Source organism: Amphiprion ocellaris, chromosome 17 (assembly GCF_022539595.1).
Source record: "Amphiprion ocellaris isolate individual 3 ecotype Okinawa chromosome 17, ASM2253959v1, whole genome shotgun sequence".
Classification (NCBI taxonomy): Eukaryota; Metazoa; Chordata; class Actinopteri; family Pomacentridae; genus Amphiprion; species Amphiprion ocellaris.
In genome coordinates, this window is record NC_072782.1 from 3030400 (window position 1) to 3057568 (window position 27169).

A 27169-nucleotide genomic window follows, 5' to 3' on the forward strand; every position below is an offset into this window, starting at 1 on the left:
AAAACTGGCCCTCCAGAGGGTCCAATCCGGACCACGGGATGACTTTGCCAAGTGTAAAAATTGCAGAGAAGACATTAACTGCAAATTGTAAATTTGTAAAACCATATATTTCAAATAATTTCTAGACCATGACAAGTTGTTTTGATCATAGAGTTAAATACTATGTTGTTCAGTTCCAGATGACAAGATGTTGTGTTCCTTTGTAGACACTCTGTGATCTGGAAGTTGTAATCTGTAAATGAAAAATTAAGGCATAATGTTGTTGAAATTGAATTTATTTTTCTTAAGAAATTTCAGGTTGTTCATAATGTTTTATAAAAAGATAATGCCTTAAATGTGAACATTTTCAGAATGTACTTTTTTCCCACTAAAAAAAGAAAAATTGTGAGTTGTGGTTATTTATAGGTTACTATGCTGTGATTTTACTGGTCACTAGATCTAGACTAGATCAAATAGTGCTGGATGTGGAACCTGAACTAAGATGAGTTTGACACCCCTGCTCTGAACCATTTCTTCCTCTACAGGGTGCAGATCTATGAAATCTCTCCACTCATATCTCTCTGTTTGTTGCAGCTGGAGCACACCAGCTCCCCTTCGACTGCTCAAATACTGTAAAACTGCTACACAATGGTACGTTGTAATATTAATGCAGTTCAGCCATGCGTGTTGGAACAGGAGACCAATTCTGAAGAATAATGATACAGAAAAAATTTAGTTTCTTGGTTTCTTAGGTTTGTTACATATAAAAGTTGCAGAAGTCTGAATCTATGTTTTTGAGAGGATACGCTGTAGTTTCAAGGTGGGAATGATCCCACTTCACTCATGATATGTATCCCAGCATGTAGAAAACACCATATGGACGCACAAACACAGAAACGTGATTTTCACGAGAAAGGTTCTTTAAAATAACTGTTTAAATGGTTCAATAAAAGTTTCTTGTGAAGTTTCTTGTTATCCTCAATGTCAGGATGGAATTCGCTGTGTTGGTGCTGCATAAATAACATCAAATTTGAGTACATTTTTATAAAACCTTTGATACTTTTGAAATGTTTGACTTTGTACTCACATACAGAGCACGTTACGATTTTAAACACCAGCTGCACCTTTTCTAACACTTGAACCATTACCTACAGACTAAGATTCAATTTAAATTTTGCAGACCTGTTACTAAAAGAGACGCTGGTTTCCTACGATGAGACTGTGTGAGCTAATTTGTCCCCAAAACATGAGCAACACAAGAACACTCCTGAAGTCACACTGAGCAGGCAGCTGATCGTGTCCAAGTCTGCGGACAAATGAGCAGAGAACAGCTGCTGTGGGATTTATTCGTCCCTTTCAGAATTAACATTCTGGATTAGCACAATGGCTGATCAAAGTACACAGGTCTTATGGTGGCTGAGGGTGTTTTTATGAGTACGTGTGCCTTCTTCTTAGAATTTAATCTTTTTATTAGCAAGTTTTCTGTTTATATTTGATGTCTGTGTGGATTTATGCTTGCATAGTAACATGTTGCAGTTTTCAAGGTTTAATTACGCCACAATCAAAAGCAATTAAATGTCTGCTCTCCCGCTCCTTTAATAAGAGGAGTGTATTTCAAATATGCATCAGTGACAGCAGGATTAAGTCATAAATCAGTTTGTGACAGGGGCAGCTGCCGTGCCGCCAGAGGGCAGAGAGAACTGATACAACTGTACCGTAAAACAGGAGAGGAAAAAACAGGAGAAAGAGGGGCAGCATGTGGTTGTCATGGCTGAACACTTCACCAACACTAACAGAGATCAGGCGTCCTTCTGGCATCATTCTCCTCTTTTGTGATTTTACACCAGCAGCTGTTTGTTAAAGCGCTCCTCTTTCAACCATCTATCAGATCTCAGACTTACTAGGTGTTAGATGCAGTGTGCTTAATCATCGCTGCTGGTCTGGTATCCTTTGTGTCGTTTTGAAAAATGAAAAACAGAAAATGCAGCCCTGACTTTATTCCATGTGATTAATTCTGCTTTTGCTGCTTATGCTGGGCTCAGGCTTTGCTGACTGATTGACTCCCTGCTGTAGGGCAGCGGTGGTTACAGCGTTCCCACCGTTTGCTCACTTTATCATACATTTATGCTCTCAACAGAAAGGTTTTCTGGGGTGGGAAAGTGTCCAAAATGGCAGAGAGGTTATTAAAACAGTTACCTTAATTCAAAGTAGAGCTCGACTGAAACTGGATGCTTGGGGCTGATGCTGATTTTTAAAATGCACAAAAACATTCCTGATATTAATATATTGGTCAATAGTGTTATATTGGAAAGGGAAAGGGATGGGGTCATTGTTTCTTAACTTTCCACTAATGTATTCCCCTAAATAGTTAGCAGCTTCACTTGAATAAAAAAGGTAATCTCCATATTGTTGTCTGCTCAGCTCTGATACGTACTCTGCTGCTTTGCTCATGACTCCATTTATAGCATCTTTTTCTGCGTTATGCTTTCTAAATTTTATATATATATGCATATATATATATATATATATATATAGTCATATCCACACATAAGCTGAAACACTGACATACTACTAATATATCTGCAATATTAATTATCAAGAAAAGCACTCCGAGAATGCAGTATTCCGCCAAAGCTGCTCAGTCCTGGTATTATTTCCGAAGGATGAAATCTATAATAAAAAATTACCTTGTGTGAAACACTGGTAATTTTATGCATGTGAACGTTATGTACGGATACCGAATCATGTGACCTAAATATGTAGCAGGCGACGGGAATTGATGGGACTCAGAAACACCCCCACAATTTAATCAGTTGTTTTTTGTTTTTTTTCATTTCCGACAGGTAATTCCCAGTAAGTCCACAGTGGTGGATTTTTTGTAGGATCACAATCATGTGATTGTCAGCAGGCAGATGATGTAGTGTTCACTTGTTGTCATGGTTACGGTGACACCATGCCGCTATCTCACAATGATACAGAAATCTTTAACAAATCCATGGATCCAGACTATAAGCCGCATCACTGCCAAAATCTAATCACTTGGTCCTTGTGTCATTTCTGACCTTCCCTGAAAATTTCATTCAAATCTGTTTGTTTTTGAGTAATGTTGTGAACAGACAAACAGACAAACGTACACCAATCATCACAACTCCGCTGCATTCTTTGGCAAAGTAATAATATGATCCGAGCAGGGCTCTACTTTAAAGTAAAATGTGGACATTTTTGCAAATTTGTTTGATTTCTCTTGAGACAAGAGGATCAGAATTAATTCCTGACATGTTTTTTTTTTTTTTTTTTTTTTTACAGTTTATGCTGCCTCAAGTATATCTGTCTCTGTGTGCACCTTAACAGCAGCTAAGCTCACTCAGAAAACACTTCGCTCTGCTGTACGTTTCATGTACTCTGACATGCCATTGAAATGACATATAATTCAGCTGTTATTGGGCTGTCAGACGGTCGCTGAAGTATTTCATCCACCTCCTACCACATGATACTAGATAGGTCCTTTATTTTCTAGCAGACAGTCTGGAAAATTTCCTCATAACCTTGTAAAAAATATTTATTATTTAGCTATAAATCTGAAAGCTATTTGTAGGACTTAGCATTAATTATTTATTTCTTGCTGTAGTCATTTTAGTTGTACTTTTAGTTACAGAGAACAACCAAAAAAGGAATTTAGACATTTAATTATCATTTTCTTTTTACATTTTTATTTGCCAGATGAAATCCTTAAATTTTACAAATTTGGTTTGATTAAATTAGAGAAATATGCTTATGCTTATTTGCTGATAATCATTTCAGTTTCAGTTTCAAACAAAACTAAGGAAATTCCAATGCAAATGGAAACTGTGCAGTCCAACCAATAAGCATTATAAACATCAGCTAAATGACTGTTTATCAGTTTCTAAGTGAATCTAATGTGTGCATTTTTTGTCAATCTTTCTGGAAAACTTTAACAATATATCAATTTATGAACTGATCTTTTCTACTTACTTAATAGAACTTTTCTTAATTCTTTAATTCTTTAAAGCAAGCAGGCACTTTCACAATCCCTCCTAATTATTAGGGAGATTAAGATATTGTTTTTATGGAAATAAGACAGAAAGTATATAGAAAATACCTGTAAAATAAGTCTTCCTATCCACCATTTGTTAATGTGCTGTTGTGAGGCTGCAACACGTCTGTCATGGTTTTGATTTCTCGCTTTCTTTCTTCCATCCTCCACGTGTTACAACCACTGCTGTGAGAACAAAAACAAAACATGAAAAAAACTAGGATGAATTGATGGTTTTAATCAATAGTGTTCTTCAATCTCCTCAGCATTATGCTCTGCCTCGAGCAGATGCTGCCTCTATTGCCTCTGGGTCCAGACAGAGCCTGGGGATTGTGGCTCCACACAAGCGCCATTATATCCTCCTTCAGTTCTCCTCTCATCTTCTTATCCCCGTCTTCCTTTTCCAACCGTTTTACACCCTCCTCCCCAACCACTCCAGCCCAGGTGGTGGACTGTGGAATCATATCCTCATTATTGGTCCGTCTATATGATGCCTCGCAGCATCCAACACCAATCTACACAAGTGATCATTTCTGTCAGAGTGTTGGGGGGGAGGAGGAAGAGGAGGAAGAAGTGCGGCGGGAGGCTTAATGCTCTCGATGTATCTCACATCTGTGCCTGTCAAAGTTGCTCTGAAACAGAATAGGGAGAATAATATGCGCGTCATTTTCACAAAGCTGGGCAGCAAACAAATTGCCGCGCATAACAGATTACAGGAGCCATTTGGTGACATTATTTGTATGACAAAGCATGTTAGCTCAGCAGACTGGGAGACCTAGAATGAGATTCAAAGAGCCACATTGCCTAAAACCAAATTACCTTGAAACACACTGAGCTTCAATTTTCTCTGTAGGGGGAGATTACAAAGAAAGCGGAGGGACTCTGCCACACAACTCTGGTGACACTTAAACAATTAGACAGACCAGATAAAGAAAACCTGCCTGACCTCGTGTCTTATTATTCTCCCCTCGGGAACTACAGCTTGATTTGAGATTCAAAGCTCAAACTCTAAGTGTTTGTCAGTTCATTAAAGCGCAGACAGGTCGCCTACTTACCCTGGACTGAGTCGAGCCCAATTGTCTCCCGATCGATACTCTGAACAGGTGCTTCGTTGCAGCTCATATATAATCAATTTGCCACAGAGCATTATAGCCCAACTTCACCTCCATCGCTTTTACACTCGGGTACAAGACACGCTTTCACACCTGTCACAGGGAGTTGGAACCAAAGTGTTAAATGAATTCTTCAGCTGAATATTCCCAACAGCATCAGCTTTGTAGAGACACCATATGCTGACTGCTTTGTACAAACAGTGTAATAGAGTGTGGGCGCAAGACAATAAATCATTCTTCTTGAGGTTCAAGTCATACTCTGCACAAAATCTATCTTTTCGGTCTCACGCAGTCACCTTTTGTCAGCTTGAACTGTGACTGGAAAGGTGTTTGTATTTTCTTCATTGGACTGGTTTTAATAGTAACAAGAAATCAGAGAGGTTTTAAGAGAGCGATTCACCACAAAAAGATTCCCTCCAGTAAAAATCAAGTTTTTTACCTTGCTAACATGTCCGTATGGCGTTTTTTAAACCTAATCTTCCAAAAATTACCTCCCAACTAAACTACAACTAAACTGCATTCTGAACAACATCTTCTGAGGTTTGTCCCAAATAAGTTTGAAAACAACACATTTTTGACATTTATTTTATATGACTGAATGACTGAAAATGGCTGATAGATTAACAGAAAACCCTGAAAATAGAGGAGAAGCTTCAAATGTGTTGTGAAATGGTTGTTTTTAACCCAAGTCATGATATTTTCCTGAACCTGACCATGTGTTTTTGGTGTTAGGGTGTTGGTGACCGAGATTAGATTAATTTAGATTAGATACTTAAGTTGTCTTCATCCTATCCTCCTAGAATAGAATAGAATTACCTCCTTATGTAGAGTATGAGACTGTTTCAAACTGGAACTTTTCATTACTATGTCCAAAGTATGAAAATACAGTCGTTTTAAGGATGAAATTATGCGTTCTCACTTCAATGAGAATGCAGTTCAGTGAGAAGTCAGAGTTGTGTTATTTATGTCCTGGAAGAAATAAACAGTCAGTGGAGCATTTCCACCTTCACAGTGGTCATTCCAGAAGTGGAGGACATTTCACATTCCACCCATCAAATTTCAAATAATCATGTACAAAATACTAAAACATGCAGTTGTTGTGTACATTTTCTTGTCCTGATACCAAATCTAAAAAAAATTACAAGAAAATAATCTTTGAAAATGTTATTAAAATACCAACTAAGTCTGGAGTTCCCTCTAAAATACCATTTTTCTCTTGTCCCACCCCCCTGATGACCAAATTGAATCTCAAAAAAAGCAGTTAAAATGAAATTTAAATCTCCTATTTTTGGTTTTATTTTTTTCATTAATGTCTTTTGTAATTGTGGGAATATTTTTTAATCAACATAATATTTTAAATTATTATTATTATTCATGGAACGTGTCCCACAACATGTTAGCGTAACCTTTTTAGCTGGTAGAAGAAGAAAAAAAACACTGACTCACGATACGCTTAGCATGGATTAGAGTAGGGTTAGCAAACAACACAGAAACATGGAATAAAAATGCTACCATGGATGTTGAGGCCTTTGATAGTTTATTACCTATTATTGATCAATATGGAGCAGAAAATTGTAAAAGAGAAGGTTGATTTTTCAAACATTTTGAAGGCCAAATGTCCTCCAGTTGTGGAATGACCCCCCGCCCAGCCCAAAAAAGCCAATCATCTGCTTATTAACAGCCGAATTGGGAAACCTCCAGCCAATCATATTGTTGCATCCAAGCACGGTGTGGTAATTCTCTGTGCATGTGTTGTAGAAGCAACACCTAGAAAGCTGGGAAAGTATTTTCTAAACCTTACTTTGGGGCAAAGCCACCAAATATTTCAAGCCTTTCTTTTTTAAAAAAAAATCATATTGGACTGGTGATTCTAGGTCTGTATTGTTTTTACTATATGTCTTGATGAACACTGAAATTGCAGTTCTGGTTCTCTCCTCATACATTTACAGCCTGATTTTGTTCGGCCAAAATTACCACCCGAGGGTGTTACCAAGATGGCTGCCCAGTGGTAAGACTTGCCGTGAAGGACTTTGGAGGAAATGTCTGTAGAAACTTTAAACTTCCACCTCTGTGCTCATGTACTACACATCACTGCAGCCTCCTTAATGACACACTCTTGAAGCTGTCTCTTTTTGTCATGTTTCTCTCTCTCTGCTGTGTGACTGTGTCAGAGCAGGACCATTTCTCAAGCATTATTGCATTTTCATACCCACTACTTATGGAGCATGGACTGCAAAATATGATAAATTTATGAATAATCTAAATAGATGGTTGTGCTGAGTGGTAGAAATATAGAATCTGATGACTAATAGTCCCAAACTTTTATCACATTTCTTGTTATAACATCTACCAACCGCTTTAACAAGTTTCACTTATTTTACAGTGGGACACATTAATATCTTTTTGATGGAGTTCAGCAACTTTTAAACTTTTTAATAAATTGATCTGATTCATGATGATTCTTCAGACCTGCACTCGTATCAGATGCATCAAACTGATCGATATTCTTAATGTTCTGTTTCAGATTCTTACTGTAATTTTAATTATTTACAGCAATTTAAAAAAAAACCAACGTTTGCTACCATAATGTGAAGCCTCTTGTCATAAATATGCATCTTCAGTATTTTGTACATGAAATAAACTACAGAACCTTCGATTTCTGTCTGAAATTACCACCACTCAGTTAGACTTTAACTGTTTTACGATAAAGATCTTTGCTTTGCGCTGCCCATAGTTCAGTCGCAGCCACTAAATTGTTTTATATATTATTAGTCCAAGGATCTGCAACCAGAGGCTGTGTGCTAAAAACAACAATGTGCTCCCTCTGCTTGCTATCTGTCTCTGTTCATCTGCTGCTCTATTTATCTGTTGTCTCCTTGTATTGTTCGCTACAGTCTGTGCATTTGCCTCTCTGTCTGTTTATTTCCCATTTCCTTCCCCTCCTCCTTTCACCATTTCTATCTTGAAATTCGGCACTCATGCAAACACAAATATCATGGTATAGTATAATTATGGATAATTAATTAAAGAACAAAATAACCATGTTTTTACGTCCATTACACGCCGAGCGTCATTTAAAAGTGCTTTAGTCGTCTGTGTAATCACAAATATTTGCTGTGATGAAATATCTTGGACCTGCAGCTCGGGGGAATGAAAATGCCAAGTCTGGGCTTCATAGTAGCATCTATACATCCTGAGGCGGTGGTCAGGATGAAATGGGCTTTACTCAGCACCAATTTAATCCTGCTAAGAGCTGCTGTCTCACAGCGTTTCAATTCTTCACAGGAAAAGGCCACAGGAAAAGGTCGATACAGTCACGGGAAGGTTCTGCTTATTATTAAAATGGTTACCTTTAAATATTTGTGATGATGATAGCAAAATGAAAGTTAAGGGTTTTTTATTCCAGCTACACAATCAGAGTGTTTGTGTGAATTAAGCTGCTGAATGTGATTGTCCAGACTGGCTGAGAACTTATGGGTCCAAATTAGAAATGAAATAACTAAAAATCTATCTTTTTGAAAGTTAATATTAACATTTAGAAAAGTGCAGATATGTTACTTCACTAATTGCAGATATTCCACATAAAGCAGATCATCTCTTCCATTTGTGGATTATTTTCCCCCCATGTGCATGTAATTATGTCTCATTTGGAGACAGAAGTTAAAGCCTTGATGGCAGTGATAAGAGGCTGACAAAGAAGCCAGATGTATCTTCGGTGATATTTAATCGATGAATCGAACAGCTGCTCATTAAGAACACCTGAGATAAAGCTTAACCGAGCCAACTCAAAGCATCTAATCTGCACCGGCTCTGCAAACCAAATCCAGATGGATTAGTGGGTTTTCATTAGGAAGGCCATTAATATTTATAAATTAATTTCACACTTTGTTTAACCTGAGTTGGTTAAAGGGGCCGTCTCTTTGTGAAATAATCATAGGAGCCTAAGAGGTTCATTAAGCCTCTGACTAATCCCAGCAAATCCACTCGCCTCACCAAAACTCTCCAACCTAAACTGTCGGTTTTCTAAATAATCGTGACACCTGCAGCACCAGGACAGATTTCCTTGTTGTTGTCAGTCACAGAAGGACTCACCTGGTTGGGAAGATGTACTAGTCAGCACAAGTTACCTAGTCAAATGGTAATTCTGTGCAAAAAAAACAAACAAAAAACCAAACAAAACAAAACACTATGTGGGTTTAAATAGGAAAAATCTGAGGCAAACAGTCTACAGGGTCAAAAAATAACTGTAAGACTTTTTGTATCATAGTTGACATTTTTGCTGTTTTCAGGCCTAAAATCAACATGGCCGCCTATAACCAAACACCACAAGGAGTTTTTACACAAAGATTCTTCTAAATATTATATATACAATTGAGTAAAATTGAAAGTTATTTATAAAGATATTGTAGTAAACCTGTTGACTACTTTCTATTAAATAAGTCAGAAAGCCTTGGAGTCTGGCCAGTCTTTTCTTCAGGAGGAAATGACATCATGTGGAGCAGGTCATGTGATCTGGAATTAACACACTTCCTGGAGAGGTGTTTTTGTAATGGGGAACTTAGTGGAAAGTGATTTCTGGGACACATACAATTTGTTATTTTCCATATGAAATTTGATATATTGCCAAACAAGAAATATCTGTCATGATTATCTCAACTTAATAAAAAGAACACAATCAAAACTATTTCTGAATAAACTCATTTTGTTATTGTTTAGCTGATTAGAAGGTGGTTGTAATTAAATTGGGATGGTTATTTAGTTGATATTTTAGTGATATTCAGTCGTTTTTTTATTAATAAGTGATTGTTTACATAATAATGATAACTATGGAATTTGTAAAGACATGATCATAATGAACATAAAAAAACATTAGTTTTTTCACTATTAATAAAAATATATGCAAGATATATCCCACGGACTTCAAAAGCCCCTCAGTTATATATTGACCCTACAGAACTGTAAGGAAGAGGTTTATTTTCCAGTGTTATCTCATTGCTTAATCAGAAATCTTCCTGCTACTTCTTTATTAAAAAATATGCTTTTGGTAGACATAATTTTTTTTTTTTTTTTTTAAATTCAAAAATCTGGAAAGACGGCGGCGTGTGTGGATGCAGTATATATGTTTAATCTGTGTTTAATATTGCTTTGTATAATTCATCTTTTAATGCTGCTAATACAGTGTCATACTGATTTTCACAGTTTTTCAAAACAGTGAGAATAAAGACTTGATCTATTCTATTCTATTCAACCTCCGACACTCACAAGCCTAATATGAGATAAACCTCAGTCGTCATTTCAAGGTACAAAGCCCCAAGATTCAAAGAGTGTAACCTATTTTCAGATACCACTACTGCAGCAACAATAGCAGCAGTAGAAGCTACTTAAATGGTAATAAGGGTTTGACACAACAACACTGTAGTTTCTTACCCTTTCTCTTGTCTATAATGGCACAAACTTGTTGATTCACTATGGCATGCATTCTGATTTCACAATAAGAGTCCCAAAAAATAAAATGCCTTCAAGATTGTAGCTGTTTTCAGTAAAAGAGAGCGTTGAAGGGGTTTCGTATATGATCAAAGATTACATTTCACCCATCTCCGCCCGGATCTCATCATGCCTTGCAGATATCTTGGCATGGATGAAAAAATGCCACCTTCAACTTAAATTCTCCAAGACTGAGCTCCTTGTCAACCCAGCCAGTCCCTCTGTTCAACAAGAAATCAACATCCAGCTTGAATCAACCCAGCGCAAACCCACAAAGTCTTCCAGAAACTTGGGTGTCATGATTGATGATCAACTAACCTTCAAGACTCACGTGGCTTCTGTTGCCCGGTCGAGTCGAATCGTCCTTATTATCACTCTGTTTTATGGCTCTTATCCAGGTTGTTTTCTCCTGACTAGATCCTTACTTGTGTTATATCTACTCTCTGATGCATGTTGCTTTGGATAAAAGCATCTGATAAATGAAATTGTAGAATTGTAAACATTATCTGTTTTGATACCTATAAAATTCCACCATTGCCAAAAGGCATAAAAACATAAATGAAAACAGTTTGAAGAAGCTCTTTAGAATGACACTTTTCTGATCTGATGTTCACAGGAAGACATCGCTTGTATGTGCCTTTCAAATCAGTTACAATTCACTGTTGAACATTTTAATTGATTTATGAGGTTTAATTATGTTTAATTATGGTTATTACTAATGACTAAACTACTCTGTTACGGTGATGAAAATTGTTGTTATGGTTACAGTACTAAACACAGGATTAACATTATGGGATCCCAATGAGCACCAACCAATGTTTCAGTGTTGATTTGATGTTCGGTCTGAACAGGTCAGATCTTCTCCGACTCTTTTCGACTTTTCTAGCTAAGATGTGACTACAATACCAAGGCTTTACAAAACACCACTTTTGTTTAATCTCCTCAATCATTTGTTCATCTGTAGGCTGAAAGAGAGACAATATTAGCATGAAATAGTTTCTCTAAAGTCATCTTGAAATTGTAGAGGAAAGAGCGGTCTACACAAAGACATAATTTCAGCGCATTTAATGTTTCATATAAAGTGTCATAAATATGGAAATATATAGGGTTTGTGCTGCCAACAAGAAGCTTCCAGGACACTGCAATGACAGCAGCCCTATATATTTATGTAAGATATGAAATTACTTCTGGAACATGCATGTGGAAGTACAAAGGGTTACATCTTCGACTACTCTGAAGGCAGAATTTGCTCTTTGTCCCTCCAATATAAGATGCATGAGACTATCTGCCATCCTGTCTCCACAAAATTACATTTCTGTACAACTGAGCTCCATTCTCAATTAGGTTTTGAAGAGAACCTAATTTAGTTTTGAAAGAAATGTAGTTTGTGAACTGAGACATCATAGGAATGGCAGCCAGATTGAAAAAGCCACAAATCCACATTAGGAGTTAGAAGAAGGAGATGGAGGCAGAAATCAGAGAATGGACTTTAACCCAGAAGACCGGTTTCTAAATAAAATTAGTCACCGAAACCATGTGGTTAGGTTGAGGAATATGTGACGATCTAGTCAACATTTTTAAATGTCAGAAGCTTGCTAAAGTTTAGGCACCAAATTTATAGGAAAATATTATGGTTGGGTTAAAATATGACCTTTTCACTAAATGTCTGAAGCTTCTCCTCCATTTTTGGGGTTACCAGGGTGACAAGTCCCTCCCCATCTAATGTATGACTCGTTGGCTGACAAGAAATGACAGCAAGTAATAAAATAGATGGCAACGATACATTGATTCAAGACATGTTTGTGATATTTTACCAGCAAATATAATCCGGCAGAAAATACATTCCCTTTAAAAAGTAGTTGAGAATAACGGCGGTAAAGTAAATGGTGAATGGGGCGCTAAAGCTAGCAGAGGTAAGCTGCAGCAATGACGAGTCTGGAGGGAAAGCTGGCATTTTCAAAGTGGACGTACAGAAACTAGTTTATTCTCCTTGAGCTAAAAGGCAAGAACGTACATGTAACGTGTAGATTTTGTCCCTGAGCAAAGTGTTTGACCACGTAAGCAGCTCTAATCTAATAAAGCATCTCTCAACGGCACACACTTCTACAAAAGCAGTGGCCAAAAACACCGTCACTGACACTGTTGATGATGACAGCAGCATAGATGTGGCTAACGTGAGCTCCAGTAACAAAGAAGGACACAGAGCCATGCTGTCCAAGCAGCTAAAGCTGGATTTTTCTGCCCCAGCTTCACAAAAACTTGTGACACAGACTGAACTGAAAGGAATGATCGGCAGGTATGTTGTTGAACACGCTCCCATTACCAACAGTTGATTCAGACTCCTTCATGGCCCTCATTGGCAAAATATCGGGGAGAAAAAAAGTTCTGTTTAAGTACCTGTCTATGCATTTCTACTCTATGCAACTGGCTTGTGGAACCTGCTTAGAAAGAAATCCAAATTCTTAGACATATTTAAACCTAAGAAAAAAAAAAGTAACGCAACAGTTACTTTCCCTGGTAATTAGTTGGTTTTATAGTGGAGTAATTCAGCTACTAACTTAGTTACTTATAAGGAGAAGTAAATATAACTAACTGCTTTTTAAAAGTAACATGCCCACAAGTGATGCTGATGTTGTTCTAGTGAAGACAGTCTATAGTGAACTACAGTGAGATTCAAAGTTCTTGTCTGACCTTAATAGCAGCTGACAACACAGTCTCACCTCCAGGTACATTTAGTAGCCATTCTAGAGTTTTTGATCATATCACCTTGCTCAAATTAATTTCTGTCTGCATTTGGAACTTTAGTTCATGTTATCTTGAGGTGAGATTGATCTGTTTTCTCCCTCTGGATATGAAAAAGAACAAGAATTAAATAAAGAATCTTCTTACAGCCTCCTTTTACACTTAATGAAAGACATGCTGTGTGTGCTGAATTGTCAGCATGGCACTAATGGAGCAACCCATTTATAGTTCCTTATGTCTGTACTATATACTTCTTTTGAGCAAATATGAAATATTTAGACCAAACATTTTTTGGCAGGACTATAGATCCTCTTGCCAGCAGTGAATTCTGACATGCTGTGTGATGCATGACAAGCAACGGCGAACCTAATGCTGAGGGTTTGCATTTTTCAGTGATGCTGCCATGTGTGGCAGAATGCAAAAGGTTACAGATTTCACTGCTGAGACTTGGAGGATTTATATTTATCCCCTGTGAGGCAAATCTATCTAATATGACAGTTTAATCCTCTTAGAGACATATTAACTGTGATCAAAGAAAAGGACTTCAGCATTCAGAGTTTCTCTGTGTTTTCGGCTCCGTCTGCTGCCTTAACATTAACCACATCAGCTGATTATCTTCATATAATTTTGAGATTATTTAGTTAAAACACACACTTCTAAATATCCATTTGTAGTAAATGTTATGTGACACGGTGGGAAACTATTTTTACTGTTAGTATTTTAGTGACTCACAAAGCATAGACATTTATGGAAAAAATGATTAGACCGCTACTGTTTTCTTCGATTTCTTGTTCATTTTAATGCCTGGTACCACTAAAGGTATATTACCTGAAGAATACAATGAAAACTACCAAAAATTCAGCTGATTACACAATACTTTATGTCCTATTTGACATGCTTCAGCTTCATTGTATTCCCAGGGTATATAAGAGGACATTTCATGTCATGAGGAGCACTGCACATGCGAAGGCTTAGAGTGGTTTCCTGCTTACATTTTGTTACTACAGAAAAACTATCTCTACTCACACAACAGGGCCACTCTTGAAAACAGTCTTCTTCCATCAGCTGGAAAGCTCTTTCCTGTCTCCAGTGACCGGATTTTCCAACCAGACAATGCCCCTTACCACACGGCAAGGTCAGTTAAAGCCTGGATGGAGAACCAGAACACTGGAACCATGCCTTGGCTGCTCAATCACTAGATCTAAATCCAACTGAAAACCTGTGGAAAATCATTGAACGCAAAATGGAGAACCACAAGCCCAAAAACAAAGCAAATTTCTTTGAATTTGTGCAACAGGAATGAGCTGCTGTGATGCTGCTGTGTGCTTAAGATGCATGGCTGCAGTCATCAGAAACAATGGTTATGAATCAGACTAACTCCTGTGTGGATCATGGGACTAAAACAGACAGAAAAGAAAACATGGAATCCTAAAAGCTGTTTTTGGCAGAACAATGCCAAAGCCAACATGAAGAAGAAACTGCAGAAAACAAGGCTGGTCTAATCATTTTTTCCACTACTGTACATACATTTTTATTTTTATTTTTATTTTTTCTGTTAAAAAATTTTTTTCACCCTTGTATATATTGTAAATAAAAGCTGCTGTAACAACGTAAATTTCCCCTGGAGTGGGGAGAAATAAAGAACTTTATCTTATCTTATCTTATCTTATCTTATAATCTTTATGGTGCTAAAACCACATTGAAGTGTAATTTTTTCCCTTTTATGAACATCCCTTGATGGAGTCATCAAACACAGTGTTCCAGGCTTTTGGCTGGATCTTCTGAGGTATATGAAGACAATTAGAGGGCTAATTCTAAACACTCTTGATTGTGCCTCTCACATGGGAGCAAAGTCTGCAGCTCTGCAAGCCGAGCAGACAAAGCAGACAAAGTGGGTTGGATATTTAAAGATTTTAATTGGGACTACAAAACACAGTGGGGGGGGAGGGGGGGGATGAGACATTAATGATTCGGTCTGATATCTACCGCTGAAGTCTAATCTTTAAAAAGATCACTCAGATGTTTGGAGGTTTGGTACACAATCTAGGAATGAGCAAAACAGCCTTTTTTTCCACAAAGGAAACAAATAGTAGCAGAAATCTGCATTCTCAGAGACTAACATATGCAGCAGCAAACACTTCTACTGCCTAAAGGTGCATGTAAAGAATAGCTGTAAACATAAGATCAAATACAAATCTAATGTTTCTATTTATCAATTTTAAACACTGCACAGTCCTTTATTGTGATTAGATTAGATAATTAAATTCATCACATTAATGCCTGCACCACTATCCTTCCAGGGTTTTATCTCTAAGAAGGATTAAAAAGAAATTTGTAGATAAAAAAGGTGCAGGGTGTGCCAGGTTTCTTACAAGCTCTTAATTCAGTGCCAGTAAATATTCTGGGGTCACTGGATGTCAGTGTCTGACAGTAAATTTTGTATTCTGCCCTTTGGCTTGAACTGACCACCAGGGAAGAGATACTGAGATGTAGACAAGCGTTTTCTTTTCCCTCCTGGCCGGACTTACCTTTTTGTCTTACAGAAGAAATGTGTTTAATCTGCTCGCTGCCTTTGCTTCGCTTATTTTATCCTCTTGACTGACTACGCCCTGAAGCGAGAAGGGCAGGTACATGTGATACCTGCATACAAAAGAAGAAACATGTGTAAGAGGTGTCTGGAGGGAAGGCTTGCTTTGATTTCATGGGTTCTGTCATCCTATGTTCTTCCTCGTGGGTGGTGGAAATGTCTTGTCTGTTTCTGTGGGAAATACTCACATTCAATCAATGTTTCATTTATGTTTAAAGATGAAAGCGTGCTGGATAGAATTGCATTCTGTTCACTTTTATCATCCTAACTGGTGATGTAACAGAAAGTGTACTAGCGTGGGTTGGTACAGGGAGTTTCTTGCATGAATACTACAAATAAAAGCATAACTATCACTTGGTATTCCCAATGTTAGAGTAGCCAAAGCTTTATTTGACCTTTTTCCTTCTCCCAGCCTCAGCTTAACAATTCCAATTTGATCAATAGAACAGCTGAAGGAAATACTTTGTGACAGAAAAGAGGACAGAAAACCGAACAGAAGCAAACAAAACAGAGCAACAAAGACAAAGCAAAGTAAAAGTGGAATACAAAAATAGATGGTAGCACAGAAAAAACAAAAACAAACTAATAACTTATGAAAAATCATTCTAAAGATGCACACAAAGATGAGGACTCCAGATTATAATGTCACACACACAACACACAAACTATACCACAAATTCACTCTTAGTTTGACTTCAACAGGCTGTATGGCTCATTTCTGGATGCAAACAGAGCAGGTTAGTGCCTCATTAGCAAAAACGACTGTCATGCACACGCTACTATGCATAATCACCAAACGGACACAGCAGGACGGCGTACTGCTGCTGAGGACTTTCATCCAAAGCAATCATGTTGGTTACATTTGATGGAATGCACATTTAAATGGAGAGGCTTACTGTACATGCATATGGGAACACATTTGGGAATTACTGGAGCTGTTGCTGGTTTCTGCATATTGCTGTCTGCACTCGGGGGAAGGCATCATGTGCCGATTGCTCTGCTTCTTCCAACTTCAAGAAAGCTCCTTACTGGGAACTTTTTGAAACTCTTCTCTTTTTTAATTCAAGCGTCTTCTCTAATTAGACAAAATAGCAGATGTATGGTCTGAAATTAGCATCCAAGGACAGGAAAAAGTACTTGGAAAGACATCTTTTGAGAGTCAAGACAAGTGTACAAAAATGCTGGAATGTTAACCAGTGAAGTTTCGAGTGGATCACTTTGTACAAAGTCTTCTTTCATTTCATTGTCTAAGAAGACTCAATAAAAGAGTTTCTGTAATGATTAATATTGGATGTTACAAACTCCTATCTTTGTCTGTTTCTTCACTGTATATTAAACAGCAACATATAAACAAAGACCGTAAACCTCAACTTTAATCTTACCTCTGAAGGCACTGAATTGCTGACAAAATGCCAGAGGTCCAGCAGGGAGATGGAGTTCATGAATTTTTCATGTACTCCCTAATGTAAGACACTGGTGGAGGGACTTGATCTTTAGTGCTGAAGGAAAAAAAAATGCTGTGATTAATTCTTTAGCATTGCAGGCTTCCCAATGTAATGTGAACCACCCAATTGAAGACATGCAATTATAAAATCAAAAGTCTTTTCAAATCTCTGCCATGAGTTGTGAAGCAGAAAATGACTGTCAATGAATTTTGCAGCTGTCCACCCACCGAATGCATTTTGTCCTCACAAGTGTACAAGGGAACATGCAATAGTACATATGAATACACACTCATGCACCTACACTGATCAGGCATAACATCCTGACCACTGACAGGTTCTAACACTGATTATCTCTTCATCATGGCACCTGTAAGTGGGTCGGATATGTTAGGCAGGAAGGGAACATTGTGTCCTCAAAGTTGATGTGCTAGAAGGAGGGAAAATGGGGAGGCGCAAGGATTTGAGGGAGTTTGACAAGCAATGGCTAGAGGACTGGGTCAGAGCTCCACCAAAACTGCAGCTCTTGTGGGGTGTTCCTGGTCTGCAGTGGTCAGGATCTATCAAAAGTGGTCCAAGAAAGGAACAGTGGTGAACCGGTGACAGGGTCATGGGCGGCCAAGGCTCATTGATGCACGTGGGGAGTGAAGGCTGGCCCATCCAACAAACGAGCTACTGTTGCTCAGATTGCTGAAGAACTTAATGTTGGTTCTGATAGAAAGGTGTCAGAATACACAGTACATCGCACTTTGTTGCATATGGGGCTGCATAGCTGTAGACCAGTCAGGGTGTCCATGTTGAGCCTTGTGAACCACCGAAAGCACCAACAATGAGAATCAGAACCAGACCACGGAGCAATGGAAGAAGGTGGCCTGGTCCGATGAATCATGTTTTCTTTTACATCATGTGAATGGTCGGGTGAGTCGCTTACCTGGGAACACATGGCACCAGGATGCACTATGGCACCATTATCTGCTGGGAAACCCTGGGTCCTGCCATCCATGTGGATGTTACTTTGACACGTACCACCTACCTAAGCATTGTTGCAGACCATGTACACCCTTTTATGGAAATGGTATTCCCTGATGGCAGCAGGATAATGTGGCATGCCAAAAAGCAAAAATGATTCAGGAACGGTTTGAGGAGCACAGCAACAAGTTTGAGGTGTTGAGTTGGTCTCCAAATTCCCTAGATCTCAATCCAATCCAGCACCTGTGGGATGTGCTGGACAAACAAGTCCGATCCATGGATGCCCCACCTCACAACTTCAAGGACTTAAGGGTTCCTCTACTAACATCTCAGATACCACAGCACACCTTCAGGGTCTAGTGGAGTCCAGATACCACAGCACACCTTCAAGGTCTAGTGGAGTCCAGATACCACAGCACACCTTCAGGGTCTCGTGGAGTCCAGATACCACATCACACCTTCAGGGTCTAGTGGAGTCCAGATGCCACAGCACACCTTCAGGGTCTAGTGGAGTCCAGATACCACAGCACACCTTCAGGGTCTTGTGGAGTCCAGATATCACAGCACACCTTCAGGGTCTTGTGGAGTCCAGATATCACAGCACACCTTCAGGGTCTCGTGGAGTCCAGTTACCACAGCACACCTTCAGGTCTAGTAGAGTCCAGACACCACAGCACACCTTCAGGGTCTCGTGGAGTCCAGATACCACAGCACACCTTCATGGCCTCGTGGAGTCCAGACACCACAGCACACCTTCAGGGTCTAGTGGAGTCCAGATGCCACGGCACACCTTCAGGGTCTAGTGGAGTCCAGATACCACGGCACACCTTCAGGGTCTTGTGGAGTCCAGATATCACAGCACACCTTCAGGGTCTTGTGGAGTCCAGATATCACAGCACACCTTCAGGGTCTCGTGGAGTCCAGATACCACAGCACACCTTCAGGTCTAGTAGAGTCCAGACACCACAGCACACCTTCAGGGTCTCGTGGAGTCCAGATACCACAGCACACCTTCATGGCCTCGTGGAGTCCAGACACCACAGCACACCTTCAGGGTCTCGTGGAGTCCAGATACCACAGCACACCTTCATGGCCTCGTGGAGTCCAGACACCACAGCACACCTTCAGGTCTAGTAGAGTCCAGACACCACAGCAAACCTTCAGAGTCTAGTGGAGTCCAGGCCTCGATGGGTCAGGGCTTTTTTGGCAACAAAAAGGGGACCAACACAGTATTAGACAAGTGGTCATATTGTTACGCCTGATGGGTGTATTTCACCTTCATTGCCTATTTTTCATCAAAATGATAATTTCATTATGTCATTAAGGATTTCTAAAGCATCTCCGGTCTTTTAGAATATCTTCCCGTTACTCTGTAGCAGCTCCAAGTAGGTTATCAGTCGGATTTTCTAAACTTTTACTGTCACTGAGATTATTTTAACTTTTCAATGCCCTGGAGTATATTTTCTCCTTCCTGAATGAATTCATAATCAGGTTTCTAACCAACCACATTAAAAAGTTAATTATAGTGTCAAGTTTTGAGAAATGTTTCACATTTTATTGCCATCCGTTTCTTTTGTCAACACTGATTGAACGTCAGGTAAAAACTAAAGCCGAGCACTGTTTAAAAATACTCCAGAGACACAACACGTGCGCATCATGTGATATGAGCTGCTTTATTGGAACCATCAATCACATCCCACTAACAGGCTTTAATGCAGCCTCACAACAAAAAGCAAGAGCGTCAACATGCATATACATGGCACGAAACATGATGAAATATCTAATTCCACTTCCTGTATCCAGTAATTTATGAAACTTAATCATGATCAAACTGCTACCAGTGGTGTGTGTCTAAGTGGTGAAGAGGAAAAACACTTTGCTGAGTGGAATCCCTGCCTGTGGAGCTGCTAAAATGAAAGGCCATCACTAACCCATATGGGGCTAACATGGATCCTTGTGTATATTATAAATTCATGAGAGCGCAGCGTGTTTTCCGTTGAGTTACAGTAATGACTGGAATATTTATCCCTCTAAACCCAGACGTCTTATATGACTAAAACCACAGCAATATGGAGCTAAAGTTGGACACCAGCTGCTCAGAACAAGCATCTGGAGAAGGCTGTTTTCCATTATTCATACTTGAAGTCTTGAGAAGTAATATACAGTTTGAAAGATGCCTCTGGTGTTGTTTGTATTGCTTTCTCACAATTTGCTAATTTATTGAGGGGATGCAAATCTTTTATTTTGCCTTATTGTGTTTTACTACTTATTGTGTTTGACTTTTTCTAGTCTTATTTTTGCATACCTATTTTCATTTTCAGTAATGTATCGTACTTCTATCTTGTTGTTTTTCTACAAGGCACTTCATTTTCTCACGTCTCAGTCTTTGTCTGTTATGTCCACTAAGTGTTTTTTTTTTTGTTTTGTTTTGTTTTTTATATATATATGTTTTTGTCAGTTATGGTCTTATGATGTTCTCTAATTTTGATCTGCCAATGGGACTCGAGACGGAAATTAGCCGTATGGCTACAATCTATCGTATTTACATGAAAATGTACATCAATACGAATTGTCCCATTTTAAAAATAAATGAATAAATGAAATGAAATGAAACGTTATGTAAGTTTATGTTCTGAGCAATATCTAGCAAAAGAATTTACTTTAAAACTAATAAACGTTTTATCTGATCTTATCTTGTGAATTCATGTTTAATAATTTTCTAGAGTACAGGTAATTCTTTTTTTAATTAGCGTAATTAATTAGATGATGATTGGTTGTGATAGAAGGAAGGACTGCAGAGTGTTGGTTTCTTCAGCAAACATTAACAAGCACATGCTGAATGGGGCATTGAATAAACCGGAAAAAAAGAAAAAAAAATGTGTTTGAAAAAATAGTGAAAATCTGGCATCAAGCTTGCCTGAAAAAAGATGTAAAAAATGTGAAAAGAAGTGAACATAACAGCAGATATCTGTTGGAAAAAATTGTACATACATATTTAGCTAATTTACAGTAGAAATACAGTTAGGTTATGGTTACACATTGTAAAAAGAAAGGCTTAGTTTTCATAAAAATGGTTTTGATGTTGACATTATTTACACTTTTGGCCTGTTTTTTGTCTTGTTACGGTCAACATGCAAATTAATACTTTCTGTAATTTAACTAGGTATTACCTGTAATAAATGGGTAAAATAAAAATAAATAAAACATTGAAAATCTGCAAATTTTTTCAGTTCTTAATATATATGAATTGCCTTTAAAATAGTGGCAAATATCTGTAAATAATGATATTTTTGCTAATTTAAATACAAAAAAATAAATAAAAATCGGCAAATACTGTTAAAAAAAAAAAGCTATAAAACTTGTAGAACCTAGTTAAGATTAAAAAGGAGCTATATAAGTGTGGACCATTTCATATTTAAATTGTTTAATTAAAACTGATTAATTATGGGGTTGCACATTCGGTGCTGTTGCCTTGCATTTAGAAGATCCCTGGTTCATCTTTCTGCACGGAGTTTGCATGTTCTCCCTGTGCATGTGTGGGTTATCAGGCTTCCTCTTACAGTCCAAAAACATGCTGAGGTTAAATGGTGATTCTAAATTGTCTGTAGGTGTGAATGTGTGTGTTTGTTTGTCTCTATGTGTAGCCCTGTGATAGACCCCCGCCTTCCTAAGTCAGCTGGGATAGACTCCAGCCCCCCGCGACCCTAACGAGGATTAAGTGGTGTATAGATAATGGATGGATGTCTAATTATAGTTAAAAAACAGTTTCAAAAAAAAAATTTGGCAAGAAAATCCTTGTAAATATTTTCAAAAAATGAGAAAAATCTTCCAAAAATTCCTAAAAATATCTAAAGTGATTGCATATATATCAGTAAAATTTCTTATGTTTTCTTTAAGAACATCTAAAAAAAAAATCTACCAAAATCCAGTGAAATTCGCTGGATTTTGGTTGATTTTTTGTGAAAGTTCTTAAAGAAACATTTTTTTAAAACATTTTTTTTCCCACCAAAAAATGTTTAAAAATTTTCCAAAAATGTTGAAAATGTGGACATCAGAAGTTTCGCTGTGAAAATATATATATTTTTTACCACATTTTCAAACTTTAAAATGGGTCGATTTGACCCGCAGGACAAAATGGGGGTTAACGGACTCCACTACTTGACTCACATGTTGTAAACAGCCCAAATTACAGCACTGCAGCTGATGATTTTTAGGTGAAGACAATGATTCATCACTGAAATCACAAGAGGAAGCAGTAATGAATTACAGAATTACTTTTTTCCCCACAGATATCTTCATGTCTGTGGGTAAACACGAGAAATCTGCAATGAAATACGTTGTGATAACACGAAGAAGCTAACTATTATGACACCGATATCCCTGTGTTCTTTCAATTAAAAATAATAAATCATGTAATAAATCAAATAATACATTTCTATACTCAGCTTTGAATGGTGTTTCGAATCTTCTTTTAAATGTCAGTTTCTACTCTCTCGAACCTTCTTCTACACCGGCTCCGCTGTTTGATATTCTGCTGTGTTTTCTGCCGTATTTCTCTCTCCCTTGTGGAGTTTTCTAGTTGGTATTAGAGACCATGTTCATCAGTTTGTTTACACCTGTCCAGCGTGACCTGTTAAGTTGCATCTGCGGTAAGTAACATCCTTGGTCTTTCAGCCGAAATCCCTTTACCATTTGATGAATGGGACTATCTGCTCTCACTCTGAGTATCTCTTTTCTCTTTTTGAAACTCAACCCTATATGTGGTGGATGTGCAATCTACTTCAAGCACATTTATTTCCAGCTTGTAGCCGTTTTCCACATCGGAGAGGTGCCAATACAACTTAGTAATTTTTGAGGCTGCAGTCTCTGTATTGAAGACATCTGAAAATATCTAGAAAATAGTGCTTTTTACAGGGTTGTTTCATACTGAAATGGAAGATATATTACAACACTATTATCCTCTGTACATACTCAGAACAAAATCTAATAGTTTCTTTGGCTGCCGTACAAAAAAGTTCTGTCATTCCATACCAGCAAAGAGGCCATTCAGCCTTTCCGTGCCAGCAGGGGCCTCGGTTTGAAATGATGGTGAAGAATAACAAGGCTGACATGTCCCAGTTTGACTTTCTTCAGCTGCACCGTTACCTGAATCCCTGCTACTCATAAATGAAGGTCATTACAGCCTCGTTTCTTCAAAATTAGCGAGCAAAAGGTGAAAGAAACCAGATCCGTTGCCGTTAACATCCACACATGGTTTGGATGATGGTTGTAGTGCAGTTCAGTGTTGAAATGTGAGGCACTTTTTCCAGCGCGTTGCAGTTTTTGCTTCAGTTACTCGTCTCCTTTCAGAACTCCGTTCAGGTGAAGAAGAGGCGGCAGCTACTTCTATCCCAGTCCATTTCTCCAAAAAAAAAAAAAAAAAAAAAAACCAAACATTTCATACGAGGAGGAGCTGATGAAATTAGTAATTTAGCTGGATATGGGCCATTTTCATTGGACCTTTAACTTGCATGGTTATTACTTTCAATAAGCCTGCTCATCTGCTAAGCTCAGACTGAAAATCCTTGCCTTCTATCCTCTTCATTTTAGACTTATTCAGAAGGGGTTGGACGGCATTGTTATGAAATGGAACCATTTCATATTAGCGCGTTCCATTACTGTGTCTACATTCTATTACGACTCCCACCTGTCCTGCCCAGAAAGTCATTTATTTTCGACACAGCAGAGAGAATGGAAGCCTGCAGTCTTAGAGAAATAAAATGAGCACCAGACTGTGGATCTCCCATCCACAGAGACGGTACCCCTTCAACTCCAACCGGCTTTTTCTTCTCCTCTTACAGATGTATTTTACGTCTTATATGGAGTGTGACAACGTGCTAATTCTGACAATGAATCTAATTTCCTTTTTATGCCATCTGGTCTTAAACTGATAGTTTCTCCATAGAACTCCCTTTCTATCGCTGCACATTTCCTTTAGCATATACGCCATTAATAAATTATATTTCAATTAGAGCATTCCCTCAATGTTAAGTCCTTTGACAAGTAAAAGGTGAGATAAGCTGTTTAATAAGCTGGTATGTTATTGGGCTTTTACAGTGTTAATTAGAAAGGCTGAGTTTCTATTTTCTGACTTATATTAAATGTAATTAGCACAGAGGCGACATCGCTTTGATGTAAATACTGTCTTCACGAGTGCCCAGTGAAGAAAACTAAAGAAATATTTCAAAAACATAAACGGCTTCAGTTGTTTATATTTTATTCTGCAGAAAGAGCAATGCACTAAGGTTCAAAGCTATATTCCATTTTGGCAAGTTAATATACAAATTACCCAGATAATATAATCCAGGTTTTAGCTCAAAATACTGCACATATCGCCCATTTATGCCTATCATACCTCCAAACAAACTGTTTTAGTGTCTGTAGTATTAAAATCATGTGAGCTGCTGCTGTCTATGCTGCTTAGACCACAGGCACACCTCATTTTGTGGGTTTCTTGTCACACTGCAGACATTTATACCTGTTCAGCAACAATGAAAAAAAAGATTTGTGTAAAATACAACATTTATAACCCAATCCTAGACCCAATGATACTTGCTTAGACCATACAGTTCCTGTAAAAAGTATTCACCCCCTTGGATGTTTTGCACTTTTATTGCTCGTCTTAAGTTCAACCTTTGTGTCGTCCTGCGAGTCAAATTGACCCACAAGTGACTTTCTCTTTGCCACTCTCCCATGATGCTTTGACTGATAAAGAACAATCAACAGTTGTTGTATGCACAGTTTCCCCATCCTACAGAGGAGTCATAGGTGTCTTTGTGGCCTTCCTCTCTAGTCTATCTTTTGCACAGTCACTCAGTTTTTGAGGTTCTGGGCAGATTTACATGTGTCCTGTTCCTTTCTTAATGATGGATTTAACTGGACTTTAAGGGGTTTTCAGTGACTTGAAAATCGTGTATTAATACCATGACTTATGTTTATCAATAACCTTTTCACAGAGTTGCATTGAGTGTTCTTTTATCTTCAAGCTGTTGTTATAATCAGGATTAATCAGTGAATGGACCATTCACACACAGGTGTCTTCTTGTGTGACTTCTAGCACCAGCTGACTGCATTTGTTTTAAATTATGTGAATCACTTCAATTTCACTTCAATAACTTTAATTAACTAACATCCACTGGTTTTAGTTTTGACACAAAAGTCTTTTTTGAAAACTCAAAAGATATCCAAATTAAACTGACCATGATTCTGTGTTTTAAAGCAATAATAAAGGAAAACATTTAAGGGGAATGAATAGGCACTGTATTTGTCATCAGGATTAAACTATCATCCTCAGATTTTCAACCCAAAATTGTTTTCCAGGTTAGTTTACAAAACTGCCAAATGCGTGTCACTGAAATGCTATTCAAACATAATCTATATATAACAGAATTTAAAACAGTTCCATCCCAGACACCCAGATATCTCTGCAGTTCACTAAAACCTTCTGGGAGATGATCCCAGCTTGACTTGTCGTTGGCCCCACTTCAACTCGAGTAGAGAGGTCTTACTTCCTGTGTTGCAGGATAAATTCCCCAGTGGCAGTGGAATTTGGTGTCTGATTTAAGCTTGTTTTGTCTCCAGCTGACTGTGATAGAGCTCCGGAGGGAAAAAATCTCTCCAGGGAGTGTAGCTGACAGGGTGGAAGTCAGCGGGAGCACGATCGATGCGTCTCACAAGAGCTTGGACTGAACTGATGTGGAGACAAGGAGAAAATCTCTGCTTGGATTTTGATGTGCAGATTTGATGTAAATTTGGAGTATGCTATGGAATAAACCTTGCAATTCTCCCATTTACAATAGATCCCATGACGTGCATCTCCTCCTCCTTAAGTCTGTATATCCAGTGTGGAAGACTCAACCACAGCTGAATGCTTCCTGTAAACACTGGAAAAGGAAAATCTGTGTGAATCTCCAAAAAAAAAAAAAACCTAAAATTTGACCCATTCAGTCCATTTGGAAACTTTTGAAAAGTGATATGATTGAATAATTTTGCTCTGTTGTATGAGGAGCCAACAGGAATTCAGCTCTCTTAGCCAACAGAAGGCTTGTCAGTTCATGTGGTCAACCCAAGAACTGTAGTTTGCATGATCTATTGAACCAAAAGTGCATGAGGCTGCAGGATCCTCAGCAACCCACAGAGGCTGTTTCAGCAGGAGCACTCAGTGAGCTGCTTCCATTAGAGCAGGGGTGCCAAACATGCGACCCGTGGGCCAAAAGCGGTCCTCCAGAGTGTCCAATCCGGTCCTCAAAGTGTAAAAATCCCAGAGAAGACATTAACTGCAGACTGTAAATTAGTAAAATTATAAATTTAAAATAATTTCTAGACCGTGACAAGTTGTTTTGATCATAAAGTAAAATACTAGATTGTTCATTGTTCTTTTGTCATTTTGTGTCTCAATTTTGTAATATGTTATCTTGATTTTGACTTTTTTTTGGTCTGACTTTTGTTGTTTGTCTCATGTTATTGTCATTTTGTGTCTCGCTTTTGTAAAATTTGGCTTGTTTTTTGTCTTTTTTGTAGTTTTGATCATAAATCATTGTTCTTTTGTGTCTCATTTTTGTAATATTTTGTCTTTTTGTCTTTTTCTTGTCTAGCTTTTGTCGATTGTCTCATGTTTTTGTCGTTTTGTCTTTCCTTTTTGTCTTGCTTGTGTTTTTTGTTTAATTTTTAACTTTTGTTGTCCATTTTTGGTTGCTTTGAAACTTTTGTTTAATTTTGTCTGTTTTTTGTTTTGTTACGTGTCATTTGTCTCATTTTTTAT

At 38.1% G+C, this 27169-nt stretch overlaps 1 long non-coding RNA gene across 1 annotated transcript in view; it reads right to left on the reverse strand.

Moving 5' to 3' along the window:
- Window positions 1–27169, reverse strand: part of LOC111565980 (uncharacterized) — a 178990-nt gene that overhangs the window by 52503 nt on the left and 99318 nt on the right. The window contains exons 5-8 of the long non-coding RNA XR_008599335.1: window positions 17341–17457; window positions 15900–16011; window positions 5089–5238; window positions 4100–4665 (exon numbers count right to left, since the gene is read on the reverse strand). This is a non-coding gene — a long non-coding RNA (uncharacterized LOC111565980). The remainder of the gene's footprint in view (window positions 1–4099; window positions 4666–5088; window positions 5239–15899; window positions 16012–17340; window positions 17458–27169) is intronic.